This window comes from Tribolium madens, unplaced genomic scaffold (genome assembly GCF_015345945.1).
Source record: "Tribolium madens isolate multiple individuals breed KSU strain unplaced genomic scaffold, Tmad_KSU_1.1 Scaffold_19;HRSCAF=116;Tcas5.2_LG9, whole genome shotgun sequence".
NCBI classification, from domain to species: Eukaryota; Metazoa; Arthropoda; class Insecta; order Coleoptera; family Tenebrionidae; genus Tribolium; species Tribolium madens.
Window position 1 is genome coordinate 95,802 of NW_025400983.1, and position 17,319 is coordinate 113,120.

At 31.2% G+C, this 17,319-nt stretch overlaps 1 protein-coding gene across 1 annotated transcript in view; it reads right to left on the reverse strand.

Moving 5' to 3' along the window:
- LOC123015655 (5-hydroxytryptamine receptor 1) overlaps positions 1-6,674 on the reverse strand; it is a 28,635-nt gene extending 21,961 nt beyond the window's left edge. Inside the window, exon 1 of the mRNA XM_044415526.1 lies at positions 6,347-6,674. The gene's annotated coding sequence lies outside the window, so the exon portion shown is untranslated. The remainder of the gene's footprint in view (positions 1-6,346) is intronic.
- Between the last annotated feature and the right edge of the window lie 10,645 nt (positions 6,675-17,319).

Sequence of the window (17,319 nt, forward strand, 5' to 3'; positions counted from 1 at the left end):
TAGTAATTTGAATCAATGAAACATTTTAGTCTGAAACAGTTGATAGTTGTGTCTTTTGTGTGACAGATAGGACATTTGACAAGACTGAGCTATTTTAACCGTTGAATTATCATTGTTTATATTATATGATGTATCGATTAAATGTTTTATTTGAGCTGCTGATGCAAGTCAACAACAAACAACGATTATGGTTCTCTTTTATAATCATTATTAAGGTTGAGAATAATGGACACCGCAAATTACTACTGCATTTGGGTTTAGTCTTTATTATTATCGATATTTAACACATGCTCTGTCTACAACAATTTCTTCCGAAATTAACAGTCTCTTAAATGCAATTAAAACGTAATTTTTTTAAGTAGAAACTAGAGGATATTTCAAGAATCGATACAAGTGATTGAATTTCATTAGCCTTCAGCCAACTCCTAAATCACTCCATTTACTAGATAACTTTGACATAGTTTACATTTAATTTCAAAACGGCTTGCACAAAATTTATCTCTGTTCGGTAAATCGACACAAAAGTGTTTCAAACTAGCATTATCTTTGAACACATTTTACATTCATAATATGTATTTTGTTTTGTCGATATTAGGTATAAATAACTTCCAACTTCTAAATCAATAACAGTATGTTCTTTCGAGTTCTAAATTTAATTTTCGCAATAAATTTGAAATAATTAATAAACGTGACCCACACCATCTTCGTTATAATCCCTTTGTGGTTCTTTTTAACCTTTGTTGTACGTCGAAATTAATTTGCAGCAAGCTTTGTATCGTGCTTATTACATTTTGGACCTGTATGAATGAAATTTGGACTTGTGGTTCGACATTTCCATATTTTATATGTTAATGATTAACCGTGATAGTTTACAAACTAGTGTAGATGAACATAAATTCGGCTGCTTTATTTTTATCTCTTTCAATTTCTAGGTTTCTGTTTTTCTATTCGTTGGGATGCAGGAAATCGTGAAAACACAACATAAAAGTCCCAATCGCGATTAGAATGCATGGAAACGTCTAAAACTCTCAAGGTTTTTTTTTGTTGTTGCTGTATTTCAGGTGGTACGCATGAAATCTAAACTTCCCCTGACGTCACTAGACTCGAATTTATTGTTGACATTTAAAATTCCAACAAGGGGAAGTAATAAGCGACTTCCGTTTAGAAGATATGGTAAATAATTTTTTTTGTCGAGAGCAGATATTAAAAAAGTTTTTGTACATAAATAATGTGCAATGTTCATTAAAACTGTAAGCGGTGACAGTTGTATGTGACGAATTTGTAATTTGCGAGATAATCTTTTGTCGTCTAGATTACAGGGTGGATTAGCGCGCGCAAGAGCGAAAAATCCGACGCTTATATTAGATCGAAGAAACTTTGATGAAATTTTCCAACAAGTAAACGCACGAGCGACGAAATTATCAAGTGACAATTAAACGACAGGCTTGTAATTTAAGAGAAGAGGATATTAGGTGTAATATACACTTTGCACCAATTAGAGTCCAAGAGCCGATGGCAATTGAGTGTAATTTGCCCCACATACTAATTCGCACTATTCGAAACTTACAGGTTTTGTCAATTATACTAATTACAGAAAAGGTAGAAGGCTCTTGCAATTAAAAAGTCGACAGGCGGTCTCTTTTGAATTGCTTTACAACGCAGAAAGGGCTCTTTGTTAAACTGCGAGAGTGTGTGTGTGTGTGTGATCATACACAAGAGGCTTTCAGAATGACTGTACTTTTTTTGCCTCTACAGACTTTATCAAATTAATAACTCGAAAATCAAAAACTAACTTTTTACTAATTACTGCACCACCCCAATTCAAGTCAATCATTAGATAAAATGTATCTATTTTGTATTATGTGAACGCAACAATAATTTGTACATCTTCATATTTCAGTATTTTTCCTTTTTATAATTTTTTGAGACAGCAAAAGAATAACGTTTTATAGTTTCGTCAATTCGCAAAAAAAAATCTTTTTTCATTCTTAGAATCCCATTTTATTAACTTTGTATTTCACAAAAATGTATTAATTAAAAAAACTGTGCAACAAAATCGTAGGTATTTATATTTAATTTTAAAATTTTTTAAGTCCTTTTTCATAGCTTTTTTGGATATGTATTAGAAAATATAAATTAAAAAAAAATGTGTGGTTTTAGGAAACCACGATGCAAGTAAAACTTTATTTTTTTAATTTTATTTTGTTTATTTTATTTTTATTCAGATGGCAGTCCTGATTTTTTGATACAAATTGTCAGCGGAAACTTTGACAAGTTTGCATTTTATTCATTTTGAGTGAAATAATGTTACAACAGAAAATTTTTATTGTTGCAAATTATTACAAAAATGCTGTACAAGACAAAAACGGTGAATGGTCTTTTTCACTTTCAGTTTGTGTGGAAATTTTCCAGCCCAGATTCCCAGCCATTGTGTTGTCAACTGTCGCCTACTCTAATTTATTTTTTTTTGATTGCACGTTACTAAAAATGACAATAACATTCAGTGATTCCGTGTCTTTCAAATTTAATCGTTACTCACTTGTATACTTTAATCAATCGCTTTAACTAAGCACGCACATGCTTTGTTTTGACATTTTAATTGATAATCAATAAAGCACGGGATGATTTGTGATGTACTGTGACACAAGAGACTATGTTCACATGACCTCTCCGCAAATGCAATGTTGCAAAATAGCACTAAAGTTTCATTTAATTAAGTTGTCGGTCGTTCCCAGAGCATCAAACCGACAAATTTTCGTAATTATTGTAAATATGATTCGGTTCAATGTTTGATTTGATTAAAATTTAATTACACAACCGACGTGGAAATTGGTTATCAATTTGTGTAGACATTGTCTGTATCAGCGCGAATTTTAAACAGTTTTTTCACTTTGCATAACAATTATCACAAACATTAATTCATAATTAGAAAATTGTAGTTTTTTCGAATGAATAATTAATGACACATCGAATGGGAAAACTTTTTTATTTGAAGACCAATCAAGCAACAAATATTTAATATACCAATGCACACATTTATTAAAGCACTTGCGTCAGAAGGGAATATTTTTTCTCTATTTAAAAGTCGGACATATTATTACCATAATTTGTTAACAATAAAGCAAAAAACTCGACTATTGTAGTAGAAAAGTGATGGATAACGTAATGTTCTATGAATTATCAAGTTTTTATTGCGTAATTTCAATCCCATAGGACTGTAGTTAATTCGATTTTGAAATTTTAGGACCCTTATGTCTCATCCTTACAATAATTTACACGCAATTTCAGATTAAATGGACTCAGACAAACCCATATTCATAATTAAATTGAAACACTTGTGGCTAAAGGTCTCAAAAATCTGACGTAATTGTTTGAGCAACGTATAATTTGTTTGAAGATCGATAGGTTATTTTTAGATGCAAGTGTCGAAGATCATATTATAAATAATTAACTTGTCTATTATTCCACGCTTGCCGTAAACATTAAATGTGCGCCTTTGTTCTATCATTCATCAAAAATTTTTATTTTGTTGAAATTGTTGAGACGTTGAACAGGCGATATGTCAAAACAAAAGCTTTTTTATAAAACAGGTAGCTTCTTAATCGAAAAAAATCGATAAAATTTTATGGCCTTGACATTAATGTAAAGCATTCAAAATATCATTCCGGGACGTTCCGGAGTGTCATTAAAATTCACTTAGTTGAAGTGGATGTGACATGACGGTCTTTCTGTCAAACAGCAACGAAATTTTACTCCAATTTTTTATTACAAGAAAAGATGTTGAAATGACAACGCATGAATAAAAATAAGAAGACATTCTATTATAAACATACAGTATAACAATAATTTTACGCAACATTGCAAAGTCCATAAGTTAAAACGGTGCAATCCTATTGAGAGGGTTTCCTGAAGTAAGAGAAAGACAGCGACGAATCGAAACAATTTGTTGTTACTAATTAGTAATTACTATGCCCATGTAATTAATCTTGCTTCCTCCTTTTGTTTCTATAACTCTTCAACTCATAACAGAAGCGATGCAGCTTAAAATTATTATTATACGGTATATCCACTGAGAAAACCTTTTTACAAAAAACTTAACCTCAATACATAATCTGTACACCTATGTATTAAATTTTAGTCGCGTATAAACTTGGTATTTGTAATAATTTATAAAATTAAATAAAGCTCCTGTTTTTGTAAATAACCTAGACTGAACTTGTTTGATTTTGGAAAAAAGTGGCCAAATTATAAATAAATATTCAGATCCTCGAACGAATGAGGAATGATAGGCGAATGTTATTTTACGAGTCTGCTATCATGCTTGAGAGAAATAAAAGTCAAAAAGTGGCGTGTAAAATGCGATCTTAAAGATGCCTTTTCCTGTAAAATTATTAATGTCAATTGTGCCGAGGAAAAACGAAAGAACAAACGTTTCCGTGAAAATCGACTTTTATATTTTGAATTTGGAAGAATGTATTTCTTGCGAGCAACTCGGAGATAATTAAATAATGGACTGTGGATTTAATGGACGAAACAACTTCCTGTTTTCGCCGATAATTCATCGCTTCCTGTCAATACAATGGACTGTTCGATATAAATCGGCGTTGAAGCGCAGCTTTTTACAGTTTTCATAAAATTGTCCCACAATCACATCACTGTTTTAATTTATTATTTATATCGAGTTTATAATAGTTTGACGAGAGCTATTGTGAATTATTTACGTCCAATTATGCCACTGTTAGTATCTGAATGCTAAAAATGGATAAATCTCATAAATTTAAATGTGTTATAAAAACACGTAGGTACTAGCTGAATCTACCTCTGTAAAGCCGCAATAAATAATTTATTTGTTGCTCTTCCATTCACTTTTTTTACATCCCATCTAACAATATAACAAATTATGTTGCAATAATGACTTTAATTTAAATGGTACGACGAAGGACACCGATAAACATTCTTTAATATATAAAAAAATAATTAGTTTGGTACTTTGGTAGTACACTTATTAAAAATTCTTTTCATTGTCTATTCCTTCGACTAAAAAAAATATAATACTCAAGTTATTTTTATTTTCTCTTTCCAAACTTAATTAGATTCTAGTGAAAAAAATAAACAAACATTTTAAAAAGAAGCGACTACCTATTTCAAGAGGTTTACGGAAAAAGAGTTTCACCACCAAACATTGCGAATTTTTATTCGACTAGTAATTTCCAGAGGTGCGCGACTAAATAACCTCAAGTTTTAATTTACGTCTCTTAAATACGTTTACTAATTATAAAAAGTCTATGTTAAGCAAGAATTTTAAAAGAAAGTAAAATATATAACTAACAATCAGAATTTTTTTTTAATAAATCAGTTATTATAAAGCTTTAAACGTTTATTCTTATAATAGTGTGAAAAGTACCAGGTCAATAAAAAGTATGGAACCAAACGTTTTTTGCTTAAACCATTTATTTTTTGAAAAAACTAATTGATGAGTGATAAAGTACTATAAAAATGTGATGATTTAACGAGAATAAAATTTTTCGAAATTTCCTTTTGTTTTTGAGTTCTACAAAAAAAAATATTTTTTTTAAATGGCAACCCACTATAAAATCATTTTTCTCATAAAAGCTATACTCTAAAGACTAAAACGCACTAAAAAAATCGCATAACTCAAAAACAAAACAAAATTTCGTTCTGAAAATACCATCACATTTTTTATATTACTTTAATTTATATAAATTATTATTTTCTAGAGGCAAATGATTAAAACTAAAACCGCTTGGTTCCATACTTTATATTCACCCTGTATGTAAATGTTTTTGTCATATTCTTTGACAAGAAATGGTTTATGTATAGCAACAAACTCGTCCAGTAATAATTACCTTTCCATTTACACACTGAAATTAACCGATTGAGAATAGAGTACACAAACACGCACCGTTAATGGTAAAAAACTGTAAAAATGTTTATTTAAAATTTTGTTTGAACATTTACTTCATACCACGTCGATAATAATCAATCCAAAAATGACTCAAGCATTGCTATAAATTTCGAACCGTTTTGTCTGTATTAAATCAAAAATGAAAAATGTTTATTCATTAAAAATATTTAGGTAAGAATGGTTTAAATCAAATAATCAATTGAGATCGATGAATATTACAGAATGCCTAACTTCTAGGCGCAAGTGTAAAAAAAAATGGACTAACCTCGGCGGCAAGTTTAAAATTTGCTCAATTAACGAGCAAAAGCACGTAATTTATAGCTTCTTATCTATGTTTTTCTCTAAATATTTTGGTGGAAAGTGACAGTGATGAAGGTCGCGAATAAAATTCCTGTTTGGGTTTGCTTTCGTAATACTTACGATGTGATGCATCCGATTACGCGAAGCCACCGACTGTACATAGAATCGTTCCCTTTGTTGTGGCAGTTTAATTACATGCTAATTTAGAGAGGAAACCAATCCACAATATCGTCAAAACACATTAATTTACACGTTCACTAGATTTTTGTTGTGAGAGTAACGTTACTTTGGTAACCTGATTTACAGCACAATTTTTTTTTCTATCCAAGCTCGTTTACTTCCGCCACCATTACGACAAAACCGCACCTCGGTATTTCCCCGGAATCACCGATTTTTCCTCTCTTGAATCTAACGGAAGGACAATAATCTATCTGCGGGGGCGACGCAATGCTCACGAAACGGACGCCGGCAGTCAACTGTTCCGTCCGTCGCCTCCTGCGACCATGTTTTCATATTGGCCTGCGCAATTTTCACCACCCAAATATTAAGATTAAATCTAATGGCAGGGTGGTTGGGTGTTTTATACGAATTTAAATTAACACACGTGTGTGTTAGAGCAAAAACACCAATCAACACCAACTTGAAGACTCTTCATCGGAATGCGTCATGCCAAGTAAGTAAAGATTTTTTTTCTTTAATCATTGCAATTTGTGTTACAATCACGTCGTATACTAACTTATTAAACAATTTCGTTTAGAAAATTGAATTAACACTTGTTAGTATTATTACTTATTAAGTCAATTTGATTATCACTTAGCGGCAACTGCTTTAAAGTTTCTCTCTCTAAATTTAGTGACTAGTGTTATATAATTGATTATAATATGTAGGTAGAGCTATTTCAACAAATAATGAATAATTGATTTTTTAAAAGTAGGTAACTTCTCTAGCTGATTCCCGATCCTCAAAATCCTTCAAAACCACTATAGTATACATTTTGTTATTTCGTAACTAATTTGATGGGATCTCCAACTCCAAGGTTACAGGTTTAATTGAGTCAATTCGGCTTGTACAACACAAATTTTATTTACAACTAAACCAATGTCAAAATGATTTAGCTTGAGTTTTTATCAAATGTCTGAAATTTAATTGTATACATTTTATTTGATGTTGGCTTAGTGTTATTATGGTGCAAACATAATCGTTGAGTTTCCTTATAATCTAGACGTGATAAGATTGTTGATGTGTTGAGTTAAGGCAAGTTTATGGGATTCACACAATCGACATTGTGCGCATCACTCTTATCGATTTATGAGAGAATGCAATGTTTGGCAGTAATTTAGTGCATTGGTTCACACTGTAGACTTTAATAATAAAAGACAATTGGAAAATTTTATCGATGGTCAGACAAATTTTTCCATTAAACGGACAAAAACGTTGTTGATTTATTACTAATTAGGTAAATTTGCTGTAAAAAAGTTCCTCGCTTTTATTACTCCAATTTCCACTTAATTGCACGCAATAAGTCGTAAAATGATCTTCCTTACCGTATTTATTCCAGCAGCAGACGTTTAAGCTAATCATAAGAGTCATTAAAATTATAAAGTGTAAACAATCTCTTTGAAATGAGTTGTAAAACCTATGTTTGCCTACTTAAAATCTATTCATCCGAAATTATACTTTTTTATCCACACATTGACTATGTATTAAGTTATAAAAAAATTTTTTATCAGATATTGAACTTTATTTGTCTATTTTTTTTAAATAGCCATTACGTCTTTTATGACACAAGAAATAAGTTTGGACTGTCCCGTTTTAGGGCTCTCTGGGGACGCCTGATCGACTCGTGCCGTTCAAATTTGAGCACTAAGTTAATCAAAATCATAGAAAACTCCTCTGAGAATTTCATTCAGATGCTATCAACTTAAATCACCACGATAATATACGTCTGAGGTTTCATGCTAAAACTTAAGATATAAAAAGTTAAAAAAATCTTTTTAAATGTGTTAATTTGCGGCTCAACGCTACAAAATTTAAAACGAACTTCTTTCGAAAGCTCATCATCCATCAATATCAATGCCCATATCATTAAACCCGCTGACGTCTTTGAAAATCCTTCCAGGATATTACATTTTTCATGTGACAACTTTCAGTTAGGGTGAAAGAAAGTTTCAATGATCGTAAAAAAAATTGAAACAGAAGATTATTAAATTAAGGTCTATATAAAAACCCGACGATCAATTTTCGGACGAGACTCTCGTTGATTCTGTTTGTTATGTCCTTGTTTGTCTTTTATCGAAAAAGCAGATACTGGAAAAGATCAAAGAATTGCGGGTCATGTATATGGACGAGTAAAAAAAATCTACCAAAAATATAAAAATGGCAAATTTCACTTATCTCGCTTTCCCATTTCCTTTCAACTTTCCTCTAGGGTTGGATAAATGTGAGCGATTATAGTGTTCGAGATGGTAATGCACGTCGTCGTAAGGTTCTTTTGAGCCTTTTTAATGTTGATAAAGTTTGTTTACGGATGTGTTCTGTGAATAGGACATTCCAGCCAAGCTACTATATACGTATGTTGAATAAAAACGACAATCATGTGAGTCTGCGAAAATGCACTAAATTAAATAAATACACATATATTAAAAAAAGTCTTCAATGGATTTGTTCAGAACGTTAAAAGTTCCTTCATTAAAAAAATAAACTACAAAATCTTTCGTCGTTCTTTATCAGACCATTTTTAAAATTATAACGTAAAGAAACTGACGCGACGTAGAATTAATTTTCTCATTATATGTAGATGTGGCGTAATTTAATCTCTACAAAAACGAGAAGCCTTAAAGAATTCCAGTACACAATGCAGATCTCTTGTAATATTGCAATTTAATTTCAATTTAACTTCTATCCAGACTCAAATTCAATTTTAATATTGTATACAGACTTAAATTTTCTCCGATCCTCATCCTGTTGATACGAGAAATATTTACCAGTTTAATGGTCACAATTACTGTACCAGTTTTATTTACAATCTAACTACAACATTTTACAAGAAATGTCTATTGTTAATAGAGATGACTAGCGTTTTGTTTGAGTGAGGGTTTAAAACAATCGTGTCTTATTGTCAATTTGTTGCACAATATAATATGCCATGACTGGTAGAATGCCGTAAAATAGAATGTAGCAAAATGATATCATCTTTAGATTCACAAAACTCTCAATTATCTTCTCAGCAATTCTCAAATTTTTTACGATCTCTCCTTAAATCAACTGAAACTTTGTACGTAATAAGGATGACAGAAATGACTTTCTCCCATCATACCTACCACACTTCTGAATTAGATTATCTTTGTTAATACTGTAATTTAATGTTCGTGACGTTAAATCAATAACTTGCAATTTAAATTAGATTATTGAATTCTGCTTTTGATTAAAAAAATAATAATTGTGTTGATGTTCGACAAAAGAAGGATCCGTAACGTAATAAAACTTTTAATTCACCCAATGAAAGTGTCACTGTTCCAATTACGATAGAATCTAATAATTCTATCCGGGATGATGAACGGCTTCATTATACTTTCGACATAGCCGATTATCCCACGAAATATATCAATGTGGGAGTGTTAGACAAACTCATAGTAATCATCGCTAAATAGTCCAAAACTTTAATCATAAATGTGCACCTGCGCCGATCAATATTCGAAAAAATTTCAATCCTGAGAATGAGGTTAAATTTTCGATAATTATAGATACTAACTAACACATTATGGAAGCTCGTCCGTCACTAAGTGACAAAAATAGCCTCAAAATGTATTTACTCTAATAATAACGCAGAATTAGGCGAAATTCCACTGACAATTATTAAGAAAAAGTCGCCAGTCATCCTTTTCGGAAATAAAAAGCATTAAGAGCGACAATTGACTGTGGGAGTTTACAATGAATAAAAATTATTATTCCGTATATACAAGGTATTCCGTTTTGATTGTTACAAATTTAAACAGGAGATAGAATTAATATTCAGTTTTAGGACAAAAGTTGAAATATTGAAATTTTTAATCAGAGGCTTCCTTTTCTCATGAAGATTATAATCTAAGGATTACAACTATCTACTTTATATTTAATTTTTTCAAAACAAAGTTTCTACATACTCGTAAATTCCAATTTTGAGAAAAAAATCGCATTAAATTACAAATTACATTTTTATATTTCTCTAATTTACAGTATGTCCCCGGATTGAATTCACAAGAGGAAAAAAAATTGTATCTTTAATTCTAAGCCAAAACTGCAAAGGACTTTAACTTTTCTTTTCACTGAATCTGAATAATAAAGTTTTAATTACAGATTTGCTCGTTTCAAGTGAAGCAAAAAATGTTTTTCCTTTGCAGTTTTGACGTAAAATTAAAATTTTTTTTTTCTTGTAAACCCAATCCGAGGATATACTGTATATTAATTATTATTTTCTAAAGACAAATGATTAAAAAAAAAAACGTTTGGTTCCAATACCTACTTTATATTCACCCGGTATATGAATCTAGATCTAGAATCTAGAGTTTTGGAACAAACTAGATTATGACAAAAATTCACTTCAAACTTTTAAAAAAATATCCGAAACAATCTGCCACCTGTTTGTTTTCAAAACTTGATCCACTCAATCATTAGCGAAAGTTTGCTGAGGCCACTTTTACGAATTTTACCCCTTGATACTTGACGAATCAAGTGTTACAAAGTTTTAGAGGAATAAAAGTACACGATTAATTTTTTTTCGTATATGGCGTCAAAAGTGAACTACTCTTACGAAACAATTAAATTGACACAGTGTATTTTGTTTGAAAAAGTTAAAATTTAAGTTTTTTAAAATTCAACTACCTACTCGTATAATAAATTAAATTTCAACAGATTCATAGAAATCAATTTTTACATAATAATTCTTAAATCCCGATACAACAATAATTGTTTATCAACTGAGAAATTAGAGAAATAATTTTTGACAATAGAATCTATTTATTAAACTTACATATAAAAAAGTATATACAGGCTCGCTAAAAAGTATTGATACAGCTAAATATTACTCTCCACCACAGAGCCGTAACCAGGATTTCTTGTTGGTCCATGAAAATAAAATGAAAGAAGGCGGATTAAAAATCAAAAATCTCTAAGTACACGTTTTTATTTTAAATTAAAATAAGAGATCATAATTAAACACAAAAAAAATACAAATTAACTCACAAAAGTAACAAAAAATAAAATAAATTTTTAATGCTTTTTATTATTACAAATTTAAATAGGAGATAGAATATACATTTTTAAAACAAAAGGTTTCTATGAACATATATCGAAAAATGCTACGCTACTTTTAATAGGTTTTTTTTCAATATTTCCGAAATCATTTTAGAAAAAAATTTCAAAATTTGGTACAGATGATAATTTTTATACACCTAAACAAGTACAAAAATAAAATGTTGAAATTTTTAATTAGGGGCGTCCTAAACTAGATGGGATTAGGGTAAAAATTTATTCTAACTATTTTGCCTGTGGTTTCTTGCCACTTTCAGCAACAAAATTTCATAGTTTTTCATAAAAAAAGGTCTTTTGTGTTTTTCCGATACAATTTACGGATTTTTAGTAAAAATCGGTTTAAAAATTTATGTTACAGACCATAAACAGCATAAAAATTAGGTGTACATATAAAGGTACCAAATTTTGTAATTTTATCTATTCTGAAATATTAGGAAAAACCCTTTAAAAAACGTACCTTTTTTAGGGGTGTAGCTCCCTTTCATAGCATTTTTCGAAACATTTTTGTCTTAAAATTAAATATTCTATCAAGTATTAAATTTGTACCTAACAATAAAAAGGGGGGGTTGAATCCCCTAATCCCCCCCACCCTCTTGGGTACGGCCCTGCTCCACCATGTTCCTTACATGGCATTTTTCTCTGGGTCGCGAATTCTGGCGCACCCTATATTTTAAAGGCAACAGTTTGGAAACGATCAAAGAATCAGATAAATAGCAGATGATGAGTGGAACCATGAAGCAAATGTTTTTCATTCATTTCTTTTCATTCTGGCAACAATACAAGTCCATTATTGAGATTTATGTTCCGAAAAACTTTTCATAACAAACATGATTTTTTATGGTAATTAGTACGGTAAAAAATAAAATAATTTGTCTAAAATCAATAATGTTGTGTTTAAAGAGCTGTTAACTAATGACAGTAATTACATATCATCGAGTTTCAATCAATGAAAATAATATGTAATTCTGGCGCCAATAAATCAAATCTATTTTTTCCAAAGTTTCGCATGGTTTCCTCGGAGATCACCAATCGAAACAGAAAATCTCCCGCCTTTGTTCTGATCAAGGCTTAATTTCCCGGAAAATTTCCCTTGTTTATGTCGTCCCCAATCGCATCAATACCGACCGTAATGAAACATCAACTCTATCTATACAATTCGATCTTTTGCGTATCGTTCTGTAATTATAACGAGCTTTTTGCACTACTAACCGTCATTGGTTAGTAGTGTCGGTGACGTTGTGGTAACAGATCAAAGGTGGTTGTGATGGTAATGCAAGAGCCCGAGGTTAAAACTTGGAATTTGATGATTTCGAAATTTTTAATTGGAGAAATTGCGAACACCGCCTCAAAACTCGGAGGTATTCGTCAATCGAACGGTCTCAATTTTATGAAGCCCTAAGGATGCTCAAAAGCTTCCTCTTTTGAAATGAGTTTGCTCTCTTGGTACACTTCATCAATAAGGGCGGTCAAGCGCAGGGCATTTTTACGCTACTCGCTCACTATTTACATTTTTCTCTTTTTGTAATAAGCACAAATTTCAAAAACAAAAGTAGTATTTATTTATTAGCATTCATTTAAAAGGGTGAAATACGCATTCAAGTTTTCTGCCATCAAACGATTTCTTTATTTACAAATTCTGAAACCTCTTTCGTTTCCTTATTTTCGATCAAGTCAGAAATAACGAACTCGGTCGGTGTTTTCTTTCAAATATTTGCGATCTTTTATATTAAATATTAAAAACCTTTAGGTGCGTTTCTTATCGATTCTTTTGTCTATTCAGTTCGACAAAAATTCATTTAATGAACAAAAAATCGAATTTCAAAATTTTGTTCCTCCCGAATGCTCATTTCAATGTCTGCATTTGATTCTTTGCGAATTACCAACTTTATACAGTGGTAAATTTAGGTGAAGCCAAACCGAAAACAATTGAATACCTACAACATGCTTACTAAAGCAGAATTAATCTATACAATAATGATAACGTATCAGTGTCTCCCAACTTAATTTCATTTTAATTTGATAAAGAGCTACTTGTTGTCAAGACAAGGTCTATACAGGATGTTCCGGCTAAATCTCACATTACCTATTAAAAGTTCTAATAGTGATACTTACGTAAAATTTTAATTAGAGCCATAATGGTTTAAAAAATAACAATATTTTCAAGATGGCAACACTTGCCGTTACACCGGAAATGGGTATCAATAGAAAGTTATGTTTTTTATTGCGTTTTTGAATTACCCAAGTGAACATCCTGTATAATACTAATGACAGATCTTGTTTGATGTTAAAACAAGTACAAACCATACTTACATAAATCAAAACCCTTTCTGCAGTGCTGTGGTCTGTTTTGACAGTTGCTTATTTTCAATTAACTGCCCCGAATTTATCTTTAATCTGTTAATTTTCTGTAATTAAAATTTATCACACACACGATATTGTTGTTTGCTGATATTTTTGCTTTTCTATGGTTAAACACCCCAATCGAGGATTAAATAGCCAATTAAAATGAACACGGGGGTTTCTGTGGTTTTAATAAATGTCAAGTTTTATTTTATTACTGAGAGTTCATTTGTTTCTCTCTATGTAAATAGACTCGTAATCAATACCATTTCAACTGAAAGAAATATTTTTATTTTCCAGTTTCATTTCTTCGAATGGAACAAGTAATAAAAATTTCAAGAGAAATACCTGAAATTATGGAAGCGGTAAGTTGCAATGTTTCATTGTGGTGTGGTCCCACGGCTAAGTGTTAAATAATTTCGCACACTAGGTTGTAAGTACATACATCAGTTTTAATACATATTTGATAAAATTTGTCGGAGATGAGATATAAAAAGTTGTATCTAATTATAAAAATTGTGACGACAAAAGAAGGCTCTCTTGGGATTGGAATAATTTTTCGCTGTTCTGATCGAAACGTGAAGCAATAAAAACCTCGACAACCAATCAGGAATAATGGCCGGTGCTTGTTTTAATATTTCAATATCAAATGATCAGGCTGAAATAAATCTTGTTTGTTCAAAACTTCACTAAAAAATAAAAATCTGAAAATATGTTGAGCCAAAAACAACATTTCTCGCTGAAAGTTCAACACCTGTTTCCTTTTCGTCTGATTCTTTTAGATTATCATATACCACAAATATGAATTATTCATAATTTATTTTAGTAAACTGTGAAAATTGTATAACCCAAATGAGTTGAGTAAAGACGAAGCTATTGAAAAGATAAACATCTTCCAGTAATTTTTCGACGAATTGCTTAGTTATAAACCACGGCGGCTTTACTTCGTTAGCAAAATATTTACTTCATATCCTATTAGATAATATTAAAGAGGATCCTTGCGAAATTTTATCAAAAGGTAATGAATTACACGAAAAATACAAATAGAATTTTTTACCGTTAATACATTATCTCTAGCCGTAAATTCTTCGCACTTTGGATTAAAAACGTTTATACAATATTCTCATTGTAAATTATTACGAAAATACGATCACAAAAATAACATTAGCACTTGTACTAATTAAAAAAAAAATTTTAGGAGGAAAAAATGTTAACTAAATTAATTAGGTAGCCGAGGTTTTTGTCAAAGGAACCGTTTTACTTTCTCAACAACTAATTAAAATTCTACAATGACTCGAGATTGGAGCAATTTAAATTTTTATAATAATTATAAGAAGACTTTCAATTTGCTAATAAATTTTAATTAGCAAACATACCCATTTGTTTGTCCTATTGTATACCAATAATTCAGACTTGTGTAATTAAAAGTTCATGTTAGCAAAAATATTTTCTTCTTTTCATTTTAACAAGCTCCACATATTGCGTACCTGTCACCAAAACCTATAACTCATCATGTTTTTACACGAGTGCCAACAGAATCAAGCAGATGACATGCACATCTCTCACAATGCTCCACGTCGTAAATAAAAATTTGATGTCATTATATGACACCTTGACTTTAACTTAAAACATTCTAGGTGAGTGAAAAAAAAACAAATTCAAATAAAATTTCTTATTGTAAAAATGCACCCCAAAATGAAATCAATGGACGTCATTAGCAGATATCCAAAGTATCGACCTCGAAATGATCTCGGGGTCCTCGAGAATAAATCCGGAAGGCAATATATCAAATAATTAATGAACTGCTTTCAAAGCCATCTTGAAATGCGAACCATCATTAGACGACAAAAACAAGATAAGCACGTGGAAGAAGAAACGTCAAGTTTTTGAAAAATTTACAAAAGTATTGATTAAAAAGTTTGTAACGTTTCGAAATAAAATCAAAAACTTTATTTGATCATCGTGTCTCCAGCAAACCGAATTCATTTTATTGTCGCGAAACTTTAAAGCACTCTGATGCAGATTTCAACACTTTTATTTATATTTTCCGTACCGCGAGTTTATTTCTCAAAACTATAGAATCAAGTATAAGCTTTAAGGAAATTTCTTCCTTTTGTACCCCCCGATGTAATTCAAACCACCCGTCTTTTATTGAAAAGTGCATACCCCTGATACCTAAGTTTCGCTGCTCGCCTGGCAAGTTTTTGTCTTCCATTATTATCAGCCGGATATTAATTAAGGACTCACAACTTCTCATTAATTATTAACATCAAGCGCTGTCAGCCGTAATAACTGGATCGTTTTATTATTCCAAGAATTTTAAACCACTCACTCAAACATCCAATGGAATATGATACTCTGTTCTCATCACAGAGAAACGATTTACGAAAAAAAAATCCCAGCATTGCTACTCAATCAGCTACTCTTTAATCAAACCAAAAACTGAATCACTGTTAAAATTATTTACATTCAACCAAATTGATGACAGAATTTCATATCAAAGAAATGAGTGGAATCAAGGAATAAAATTAGTTTAGCCTAATATCTCCCCATAGAGGTCGCCACCAATGGACAGGAGTCGGAGTTATGCTCGGAATGGGATCGATATAGAATACCTCTTGACGCTCGGTTCTTACCTGAAACGAAAATGTTCAGGTGGGCTTTGTTGTGCTTGAAAAGAATAACAAACAGAATGCGTATTGATTGACTCTCGGTGGCCTGGTTAGTGAACTTGTGGCCCGGTTTATTATTTTTAAACTTACATTTTAGAATACATATAATAATTTCGCGATTATCTCGAAAGCATGACACGGTTTGAAGATTAAGAAGTTAAGCCTAAAAATAAACGTTAATTAGTTCTCATAATATGGCCAAAGTTTGCTTCGTAAATATTTTGGTTTGAGATGAAGTTTCTAATAATCATTTCAGGGAATAGAATTTGGGGGAGTCGTAAAACTCCTTCAGCCACCTCTATAATTTAATTTTGGTTAATAATGTAGGATATTGGTTGGAAAAAGCCGCGATATATCGGTTTTAGTGGTCTCCGGAGTATTCTAACCATATTTCCATTGTCATCTCGTCGTCGAGTATGTCTAAAATATGTGTGTCTCGACGAATTCGGTCCCTTTTCATTTAAAAAAATCGACTCTTAAGAATATTCCAGAGCTTTTGTAACTAAGCTATATATAGATAGTAAAACAGCCCGAAGGGAATAAGCATTGTTATCATTTTCCAACCCCGTGCTCTTATCAGTAATTATTATTAGAACAGCTGGTTGAGACTTTGCTCGAGGGTCCTTACTGACTAAACTTTCTTTGTTGCAACATCTGCCAATCATAATATCCTCCTGACACCTCTCGTTTTACTCGAACGCACATCTAAAAATGTCCTTTGTGCTCTCCCCGTCATAAAATATTAAAAAAACTTTGTCTTGAGAGTAATTTCCATCTCAAAGTGTCGCGCTT